Source organism: Heliangelus exortis, chromosome 7, assembly GCF_036169615.1.
Source record: "Heliangelus exortis chromosome 7, bHelExo1.hap1, whole genome shotgun sequence".
NCBI classification, from domain to species: domain Eukaryota; kingdom Metazoa; phylum Chordata; class Aves; order Apodiformes; family Trochilidae; genus Heliangelus; species Heliangelus exortis.
Window position 1 is genome coordinate 970,376 of NC_092428.1, and position 11,358 is coordinate 981,733.

Genomic DNA, 11,358 nt, shown 5'->3' on the forward strand with positions numbered 1-11,358 from the left:
GCTGAGGGTTTGACAATCTCTGCTTCATTTACCTTGCTGGAAATGTCATCTTCTTGTAAAAGCTGCAGTTTTCTTTTTGTTTTGGAAATGCTGGCTCTCCATCCTAGTGTTTCAGTGGAGTGTGAGGCAGGAGTTAGATGGGACTCCCTGAACATAGCAGCCAAGTTTAGAAGTGTACAAAGAGCAATTAATCAGATCCTGGGCAATTTGCATTGCTTCCCCCCAAGCACATGTGCACACACCAGAAGGACTGAGTATTTTTCATGTGTAGCAATTTAATTAGAACTGATTCAAGTAAGCACATCCTGAGGTTTGATAGGATAGCAGCCTGGTGTTATAAATGTCATTTTGATTAAATCATGCCTTCCTTGCTTGAACAGGGTGACTACCCACCCAGAACACTGGGGTGAAACTTCAGGTAATACTAAAGCTCTCAGCTCCTTCAATAGAGCCATATTTCACCTTAATTGTACTCGTAATGACTCTTTCACAGTTTGATTGCAGCCCTGGTGGTTTCTCTCCTGGGGGGGGCACACATTGTTGTACACCTCCCACAGAAAGCCTGGGAGCTGCTGCCATGCAGCACCTGAGCCTCAGGAATGAGCCCATTTGCCCCTTTGGGGGGCACGAGGGAGCTCCCTTGTCCCTGGGTGCCAGGGGGGCACTGGGAGTTGTCACTTGCTAAAGAAGATGCCCTAAAAATCAGCCAGGAGCAGACCTTATTCCCATTGGAAAAAATACTCAGGGGCTATTCCCAGGCTGGGAAATGTTGAGAACAACTGTCCTTGATGAGCAGATAGTGCTCAGTAGCCAAGGACCTGTCTGGTTAACCCCAGGACATACTTTCCAAATAGCATCTGTTTCTGCAAACCTGCTATTTATAAAAAATCCCTCTCTGGCTGGAGCCAAATCAGTGCTCTTTCTTTTTGTGTACGTCTCTGCTATCCAGTCCTTGGGTGTGTGTTTCCTCTGGACATCCTGGAGGATGTCTCTGGCTCCCAGAGTTTGGGAACTGCAAGCTGGCAACGTGACTGTGTTCACCAAGAGCTGGGGAGGTGCCTGCCAGGTGCTCTCTGCTTACCCCAAAAAAAAATTTAAAAAAGGAGATGAAATTATTCCCCTTCACACAGCTGCCTGGGCACTAAGGCTGGGGGGGTCTGTAGGAATCCAGGTGATTCTCTGAGCACTCAGGGGCTGTGGCTGCATGGGGGAACAAAAGCAAGTTCAGCAGAAAGAGACTTTTTTAATCCCCCAAAGTAGGGTTCTTCCTGGTCCAAATGGGAAATTCCAGTGGTATAGGCCATAATATCTATATAACATATGGTATATAAATGCCTTTCTCTGATTTGCATGTCTGACCCAAACCCCCCTGAGAAAATGAAAACCTCCCAAGGACTTTCAGGACCTTTGTGACTCCATCTCAGCAACACTACTTGTGCTTTTATCCATAAAACTCTGCTCCTCTTTACATCCTTGTTTAGTGTGGGACGAGTGGGCACAGCCTGGTGTGTGACTGCAGGCTTCCCTAATTTTAAGGCTGCCATCCAGGCTGAAACTTCCAGGCTGGCAACTCAGAGGCTGGAAGGCAGGAGTGTGGTACAGAAAAAGAGTCACTGGGCAATAATGTCCTTCCAGGCAAAGATGGAACTGGTGGGTTGTCTGAAACTGGTGGGTTCAGAGGTGCAGGCTGCCATGCCAGATGGAAATAAGAGGCAAAGGAATTGTGGTGGATCTGGGGAAGCAGAGCTTGCTTTGGGGCCTTCCACAGAGTTCCAGCAGGTTGCAGGGAAGCCAGGCTGGAGTCTTGATTCTTTTCAGAGCTGGACTCTGATTTTCCAGCAAGGGTTCCTCGTTTTGGAGCTGGAGTCTGATTTTCCACCAAAGGTTCCAGATCCAACTGTCTCAGGGATATTTAAAGCCTCGTTTTCAAAGCAGGCAATTACAGAGAGCCTCCTGGGGTGAGCTGGGTGCTCATTTTAGTGCCCAGAACTGCAGGCTAAGCTGTTCTGAAGGGCTGGTTGTGGCTGCTGAGCTGTTTTAAAAGCCAAACCCTTTTTTCTTTTTCTTTTTCTTTTTTTTTTTCTTTTTTTTTTTTTTTTCATATAAACACCAAACTGCCTGATGCCAGTTCAGGTTTGCAAGATAAGATAAGGGAGCTTCAGTGAGGAATACATGGAGGAGAGGATGGAAACTGTTGTTTTGTACAACAAAAAAAGTTGTTGTACACGGGCAGCATCAGGAGGGAAGGGATTTGCTGTGGTTCTGTGCAGGGCAGAGGAGGGCAGGGGATGTAGAGATGTGTTCTGCTGAGCTGTGGGCAGAGGGGATGGATGGTTGGAAGGCCCTGGGGTTCCTCACCCCCATCCTTGCAGCAGGCAGGAAGCCCCTGGCAGAGGTCTGAGGGAGGGAGCTGGCTGCAGGGAGGGCTCAGGAGTGGAGAGGAGAGCAGGGAGGGTGATGAGAGGAATGGAGGGAATGTGATAAGGTCGGGGGAGGGAAGGAGAAGGAACCAGGAGGGGAGAGAAAGGGGTGTGGGGAGGCCAGGAGTGCCCCTTCCCACTGCCTCCCAGCAAAGAGGAAAACCAGTGATGAGCTGGAAGCTGCTGTGGATGCTCCTGTGAGCAGAGCACAGACCTGCAGGGTCGTCCCTTCAGATTTTCTCTTTTTTTTTAGCAGAGAACTCCTTTTTTCCTTTTACTTTATTTTTTATTTTATATTTTATATTTTTATTTTATTGATAAGGTGGTCACTCTATGATTCCACGGTACAGAGAAAAGCCCAGGGGTTTGGAGGTGTTTGAAGCCTTCTGTGTTTCAAATAGAAATATTCCTTAACTCTGAACCTCCCTCTTCATATTCTGCCCTCTCTTGGTGACCAGTAAATGGATGTATTCATACCTAACCTTTCTGGCTATAGAAATTCATGCCTGTAGTGGCTCGGAACCTTGAGAATTCAGGAAAAAAAAAAAAAAAAAAAGTCCCTTGGAGAAAATCCATCATGCTGCAAATGTACAGATGGGTCTTGCTACCCACACACGTGGCAGCAGTTTGGGGTATGGGCACAACCACTGGGTCTGAACACCTGGACCTTTGCAGAAATCACCACCAGTTTGGGTTGGGTTGCTCACAAACACTTTGAGAAAGCTCCAGGAGAAACAGGGGTGATCTACAAAGCCAAGGGTGGAGCAAGCAGTGGATATAAACCAGACAGCCCCAGACAGGCTAGACAGCTCCAGTAGCATCCAGCTTTCATTCAGCAGGGGGTTCTTTGGCAGAGATCCTAAAGTTTAGGTTGATTTCTGATGGATAAAACCATCGATCAGCATCCCCCCTTGGTTTCTCTCGTGCATTTAGCTGAGAACACCAGCAGGATGCTGTTCTGCAGATTTTTCTGGCCAGCCAGAGCAGAGGCAGAGTTCTGTGCTGGCACCCAAAGCACTATCTGGGGAGAAGTGTGGTGGGGAGAAGATTTCCCAGAGTCAGCAGTACCCGAGGGGAGGATGAGGTGGAGCTCCCGATGAGTAATGGGAGGTTTGGTACCAGCAGGTCTGAATAGCTCAGATAAAAGTTGTGATTTAATCCTGGTATTCGGGTGCAGAGCTGGTCTGCCCAGTGCACCGAGTCCACCCTCGCTCTCCCCTGACAAAAATAGGAATAATTTTCCCTCCCTCCCAAGCAGGGTGCTGCCTCCTGCCAGGGAGATCCCGGTACCCCTGCTCCCCTCCATCCCACCAGCCAGCCTCCCAGCATTCCCAACCCTGCCTCCCAGCTGCTTTTCCCTGGGTTGTGTGGGCACAGCCCTGCCTCTTTGAACCCCCCCTGCCTCTTTGAACCCCCCCTTTCTCCTTTTCCTGGGGTGTCTTGGGGCTGTGCAGAGGGCTCTCCCTGGGATGGTTCTGATCTGGCGGTCAGACAAAGCGTCGGTGTGAAAAGCTGTGTGCTGGGTGTGCTCTCCTTTGGGTTTGGGGAGGAGAAAATGGCAAGGAGCCTGCATTAAGAGGTGTTCAACCCTGTCTGGCAGAGGCTGACTCCTCCGCAGAGTCTCTGTTGCTAGAGGGCATGAAAATAGAGGTGCTGGGGTGATGGGTGAGGCAGGAGCAGAAAGCTGGGTTTGCACTGAGACAGCCCAGAAACTAGAGTGATGTTCTTGGGTGGAAAACCACTGAAAAGCCAGCTGTGATGCCTATGAAGTTCCCTTTCCCCTCAGGCACTGAGGCTGATGTCAAAGAGAAAATGGTTGGCTTGTTCCAGGCAGGAAAACGGAGCTGTGATGGCTGAGAGGTGCCTGGGAGCTCTGGGCAGAGGCAGTGTCTCTGCTGCTCTCTCATCTCTACATCCCCAGCAGAAGGGTCTGGGGTCATTTCCACTTTTCTGGTACCTGAGGCAGAGGAAGATCTGCCCTGGTTATGGACCCAGGGTAAAATGAACACGCAGGGAACACACAGGGCTTGAGGTCCCAATGAACTGAGCCACCTGCAATTCACTTGGCTTGGTGACAGTGTGTGCCAGAGCAGGTCCTGGACAGGCATGGGTAATTTTTTTTTTTTTTTTTTTTTTTTTTCCTGTTTACTTCTTCCCAGAGGTGATAATTAGAGTTTCTTATGAAAAAGGGGCAGGGAAGCAGTATAGCTGGCAACAGCAATAACTCCTCTGGGCTCCCAGGTTGGCACCCAGCTGCTGGGAACCTCTGTCTGAGTCTCGTGGGGATATTCAGTGTCCCCCTTCATGTTCCCACAGGCTTCAGGGGAAATGAAGTGTCCCTTCAGCTTCTTTCCCCACAACTCTTTGGTTTTCCCACCCCCCTAACAAAACCCTCCAGCACAGAACACAATGGATTGTTAAAGCTCAGTGGGTGCCTTCGGTGTTACTGGAACACAAGGAAGGAAAATTTCAACACAGCATTAAAAAACATGTCACCAACTTGTCACCTTCACTGTGGCTCTGTACAGGAGCTGCCATGCCTGCTGGTGCTGTTTGCCCATGGATGGGAGCTTTCCTTTTCCCTGCTAAAATATTTGTCCACTGGATGGAAATAGTTACCAATGGGAGAAAACCAAATGTTTTGATGAAATATGGGGCTGGGCTTGTTTCTTTTCCAGTAAATGTTTGTTTCCAGTTCTCTTCCTCCTCTCCTGGGGATAATACAGTGGGGAGTTAGAGATCAGCTTGCATCTCAGAAGACCCCAAATAGCATGGGGATGGGATTCCTTTGGCCCTGCAGGGTTGGTACCCACAGGGTAAAGCCCTGTGAGCAGTTTATCCCCATGGGGTGCTGCAGTGATGAAGGACTCTGTCAGCTTCCCCAGAGCAGGGCAGTTTTTAGGAAACAGACCCCAAATCATAAGTCAAGGCAGACCCAGGGGTTAAGACTGAAGTGTCAGCCCCGTGGCCGAGGAATGAAAACCAGAGGCTGTCTGAATTCCAGGGATGGTGCTGGGAATGGCTGGGATGAAACCAAGCCCCACCAACTTTGATCTTTGGATCTCTTGCCCAGGATTAAAGGGGTAACTGAGGCTGGGCCTGAGGCACCACAAGGATCTGGGCAAGAAGCAGCAGGGCAGTTTGCTGAGTTGCCAGGGGAGCATAGGATGGTAAAGCAAAGATTCCTGAGTAAAGCAAAGATTCCTGAGTAAAGCAAAGATTCCTGAGAAAAGCAGAGATACCTGAGTAAAGCAAAGAGAACTGAGTAAAGAAAAGATTCCTGTGTAAAGCAAAGAGAACTGAGTAAAGCAGATACCTGAGTAAAGATACCTGTGTAAAGCAAAGAGAACTGAGTAAAGCAAAGATACTTGAGTAAAGCAGAGATACTTGAGTAAAGCAGAGATACCTGAGTAAAGCAAAGAGAACTGAGTAAAGCAGAGATACCTGAGTAAAGCAAAGAGAACTGAGTAAAGCAAAGAGAACTGAGTAAAGCAAAGAGAACTAAGTCTCTTTTAGCATCGTGATGGATTTCCTTTAGGTGTGAGTGCAGGACCCCAGTGAGGACACCAGCAGCCCCCTGGTGCTCCCTGCATGCTGCTGCTTTGGTTGGGTGGCAGAGGTGATGCTCTGCCCTGGATCAAGGCTGCAGAGAAGAAGTGAGCAAGGAAGGAGAGATTTGTTTGCAGAGACCCAAACGCTTTTCCTGGTTCTTGCCAAGAACTTTTCTCCCAGGTTTGATGTGATGGGTTCCTATGCCTGTCGCTGCCCTGGGATATGAGCAGCTGCCAGAAGCTCCCCTGGCCAGCTGAGGACACCTTTGCAGGAGTGGCTGGAAGAGAAGAGAGCTCCTTCCATGCAGATCCACCTCTGCCAGAGCAAGGACTCGTGTTTCCCCCACCCCTGCCCTCTGGGTAAGAAAAGGCAAACGTATCATACAGGTAGAGTAACAAGGCTGCCAGAGATGTCTGTGCAGCCTCTCTCTCCTCCCCAGACTGGAATGTGCCTAAGCTCCTTCTGGTCTATGTATTTCTCTTATATATTTATTTATTTTTAGCAGCCCCTGGGGAAGGCAGCTAATACCTAAACATTATTTATGGACTCAGAATGCCAGGAAGGTGTCTTTACAAATAGTCTGTACATGATGTCCTGGGCCCTTCTGTCTGCCACCTAACCATGTCAGTCCACAATGCTCACATTTCTTTGGCTTTGCTTTTTTTTCCCTCTATCCCAGTTGTACTGATCCTGGGTTGTTTCCACGTGAGCAGAGTGAAGCTGCACTGGTACCACTTGCACAGCAGCATCCTTCACAGCTCCTGCTGATTCCTCCTTAGGTCCTAGGGCCAATCTTTAGTCCCACAGGAAAAGCAAAAAGGAGTTCTGCCTCCTCAGGACCACAGCCTAGGAAATTCTGGGAGAAGCTGCTGGGTGTGTTTTGCTGCTTCTCTCACCTAAAAGGAAGAGGGAGAGGCTGCACTTTCACACCTTTACAGTGCTCCCAGTCCCATGGCAGTCTGGAACATTTATAAATGTGGTAGATGTTGGTGCAAGAGAGTCAGAGGAAATGCCTCCTCCCAGGCAAGAGATTGAGACAAAATGGAAAAGAGTCCACTCAGCTGCAAGGAGATGACCTGGGAGAGAATTTCCTCTGGGTGCAGATACCAACATCTCTATTTTTCATTAATACTGCATGTCTGCAGCTGCATGGAAACTCCAGGTTTGCCTTTAAATCCAAGTGCAGTATTTCCACCAGCACAGGAGCTGTAGCTTCTCCAGTGTCCTTCCCAGGTGTGGTCTGCACCACTCTGCTTCCTGTGACTTGGGGTTGAAGAAGAAGAGCATCACCAGGGTACCACTCACCTTCTGTTCAGTCACTGGTTCTGGGGCCATGCAGGATTCTGGCTGGATCACAGCAGCAGCTTTGGTGAGCAAGAGATTCATGTCTCTGGGGCAAAATTCTGGGAATTTGGTCAGAAATTTGGCCAGGAGAGGGTGCATGCTGACGTGGCCAAGTCCTCAGTGGGTTGAGTGAGGGTGGGATTCCCCCCAGTGACCCCTGGATCAGCCCAGCCCCTCTCCAAGGCTGCTGCTGCACCACTGCACCCCTTGTCCTCAAGGAAGGCTCTATCTTTCATGCCAGTGTTTTCTGAGTGCTGGCAGAGAGGATGGGACTTGCTGACTTTGGACATGATGCCAAAGCATGCAGAGGGGACTCTGCTGTAAATAACCTCTTAAAATTCATTTTAAAGGGAGAAAGGGATGAGGGGAGGGAAAACAAAACACCCAGAGATGCTGACTTGCCATCTACAGCCATCCTCCCTCCCTGGTGATTAATCACCCCCCCTCTGAGCCCAGCAGACCAGCTACACACATTCCTCATTCTTCCTCTTCGTTGCTGGCAAGAGATCTGATTTTTCAGCCTGCCTTTTGCAGGCTCCCAAATACCTTTGTGCTGTGGTGAGGATGAGGGAAGGGAGTTTCACTTACCAGCCAGGCTCTCCACCCAGCCCTGCTGCCAGGGACCCATTTGTGGCCACCCCATCCCTCAGTTTTGGCACCCAGTGGGCTATCCAGGCTGGAGGCTTGGTTGCCTGTTGCTGGAGACCACAGAAGCACCTCCTGGTTTGGGTTGGAAGGGACTTTAAAGGTCATCAGTGCAACCAGAGTGGGAAGGGACATCTTCAGCTAGGTCCTGATGCTCAAAACCCCCTCCACCCTGACCCTGGATGTTCCCAGGGATGGGGCCACCTCTCTGGGCAACCCATTGCCCAGTGTTTCACCACCCTGATTGTAAAAATTTTCTTCCTTACAGGTAGTCTAAATCATAGGAGAGGTGCTCCAGCCCTCTGGTAAGTTTTGTGTCCCTCTGGAGCCACTTCTGGATCAATGTGCTCTTGTAGGGTGCAAGTCCCTTCTGAGGAATGGAAAAAAAGAGTAGGGAGGAATCAGAAGGATTAGGATTTCAAATGTGAGAGTAATTTCCCTTATAATGTTATCTGTGTGCTGGGAATGGAGTGAATGTTGAGTCCTTTATTGCAAACCATAAATAAATCACTTTAAAACTACCTCCAGCCTGTAGGCTGCCCTGCAGACAGTCTCAGCCTGGTAAAGAAGGTGTTGGTTACACCCTGAGAAGGGGTTTTTAACACCCCTGGCAGATCCCTTTCCACCAAGGGTCTGGCACAGTTCTAGAGGCCTGCAAGAAGGTGAGGTGGCTGGGAACTGTGGCCCTCCTGAGTGCTGTGGTGAAAACGTGGTCTTGGTAATGAGGCACCATTTCCTGGGATTTGTAGTGACAATTAAAAGGGTAGAGAGCACTTACCTGGTGATACAGCTTGTAGCCAGCCCAGTTCTAAAAATACAAGGCAGATCACCTCACGTAAACCAGGGTAAAAGTGGTTTTTACCAATTATTTTATTTTTTTTTTACCATCACAGTGGTAAAAGCCATGGAAGAAGGAGGTGATTTGCTACCCACCCCCAGGGGTTTGTGGCCATCACCATGCTGGGCCCAGATGTTCCCATATCTCTGCCTGTACATCCATGTTTGTCCTCTCTGTGCTCTCCACCCGTGCTGAGATCTGGACACGTGTGTTTGGTACCTTGGGTGCCTGCCAGAAAAAATTTCACAAGAGTTTTTCCCTTTAGTGTCACTTGGAGGTCACTGTCTCGTGTGACACTCAGAAATGTGATAATTCCTGATTGGGGCTGGCTCTGACTGTGAGGAGCAGCAGATCTGCCACAGCTGGAGGTTTGTACCCAAATTCTGAGCACCTGAAGCCCGTGCTGTATTCCAGCATTCCTCTTGCACCCACGTGGCCTTGCCCATATTTCCTTCTCCCTGGATTTGGACAAGATGGGTGTTTTTCTGCCACGTCCCTCCCCTGAGAGCAGAGTGCATGGGGACAGAGCCAGCCCTTCCTGCACAAACCCTTTAAGCTGCTCTTCTGGGAGCTTAAGGAGGAAGCAGGACAAGGAGAGAGGAAAGGGGAGCTGTTTGCAGGGATGCCCCAGGTGTTCTCAGCCAGAGAGGGGATAACTGGGAGGCTGAAGGTACCTGGACTCACACCTGAGGACAATACTAGGTCTTGGTTTGAAGTTGCCCACAGAATCCCAGAATAACCTTTGTTGGAAAAGACCTTCCCAGCCCAAACCTGACACTGACAAGTCCTCACCTAAGCCATATCCCTAGCTCAGATTCTGGTTATATTTTTATCACTTTTGCAGCTGCTTTTTATTTTTAAAAGGAAGGGTGCTGCCCCCCAAGGGAACTGCTTACCTGCTGAACCCTAACATCTCCCTGTCAGTCCTGCTCCCTGGCAACCCCAATCCTGCTCTGCCTTGCCCACAGTGCATGCAGCAGCAGGAGCTGGAGAACTGAGGGCTTTATTCTGGAGAAACCTTGGGGTGTGTGGGATGGTGGGTGGTGTTATTTGGGTGTCTCTGTAAGCAAACAAACAGGGCAGATTAAAGGTGGATGGCCAGGGAGGTTTCTGCACCAACCTCCCCACCCTGATCTTGGCACTTCTGGGGGTTTCGGGGTAGATCTGGGTGTCCCTGCTGCAAACCTGGTTCAGCTCCTGCTGGTGGAGACACAGCAAACCTGGAGGAAATTCTGCAAAAATTCTCATTGTTTGGTGGGACGTTTCATCCAGCTGCCAGCAAAGGCCCTTCCTAGAGCCTTCAGCTCTGGCTGCCAGCTCAGAGACCTCGGTTGCTTGCTGGCACACCAAGATTTGAAACACCCTTCCAGTGACCAAAAAAATCTTTTCCTCTGTTTTCCAGGCCCCCAGCTGCACCACGGAACTTGTGTGCAGCCATCTGGAGTTGTGGTCTGTGTAATGTGCTGCTTACCTGCTGAGACCCCAGGTGATCCTCTGGTTCTGAAGGTTCTGTCCAGCTGCAGGTTGTGCTCCTGGATGGAGCAGAGGGTCCTGCTGGTGTGTTACTACCATGTTACTACCGGGTGTTACTACCAGGAAGAACATTGTGGCTGCTGCTGCTGTGTTTCAGCAGGCAACGGTGTTGAAGTGAAAGAAAAGGTAAAAAAAAAAGAAAAAAAACCCAACCCCAAACTAAATTTCAACGTGAAGGAAAACTCTGGGATGTCCCTGCTAGGGTGCTTTGGAGATTTGCTTAGGAACAGGAAAACTTTGTGCATATATTGTGCCTGAGTAAGATGAAAGCAAACCAGCCCGGATCTGTGTGACTCATTTCTCTCACCCTGACAGAACCATCTCCCTTCAAAGGCTTTTCATAAAAACCATCTTTTTGAAAACCATCCCACTTCCTCCTTGCTCCTGCAGCAGGCAGGGCAACCAGGAACTCCTTCCACAGCCTGCAGGAACTCACTCGTCCCGTGGAGGCAGGGAGCAGGATGGAACAAGACTCCTTCTCGTGTTGCAGGCTGGAATGACAAGGCAGCCCCAAGGTGACAGCCCTGCCACTTAGCACACCCGAAACAGAACCTCTTTGTTCACAACCTGCTTTTTTCTGACCCTTATCTGCTCTCTCCCCCACTGCAGTTTCCCCTCCGTGCCTCCAGGCTCTGCACCTTGTCTAGGTGTGGGTGAAGCAAAAAGGTGATGGGCAGGAGACTTCCAGCTACAACCCCTTCTGTAAGCAGAAAACGTTGTTACACATTGTTTTATTTGCTTACATTTTTTTAAAGGAATCTTTCACACTGTCTCACCCCTCACCAAGTTTCAGGGGCACTGGACATCTGAACATCCCCAAAGAGATGGCCACTCACCATTCTGTCATTTATTTCTCATTTATTTTCCAGCAATATTCCAGCCCTAAGTGATGACACCCAAAGGCAATGTTCCCCTTGAAGCTATCAGAGCCACTCTGGTCATCTGAGGTAAAGGTGGTGCCTGTCTCACTAAAAATGGTTTCAATTATATTACAAAATAAGGTGTATGGATATAGGAGTGAGACAG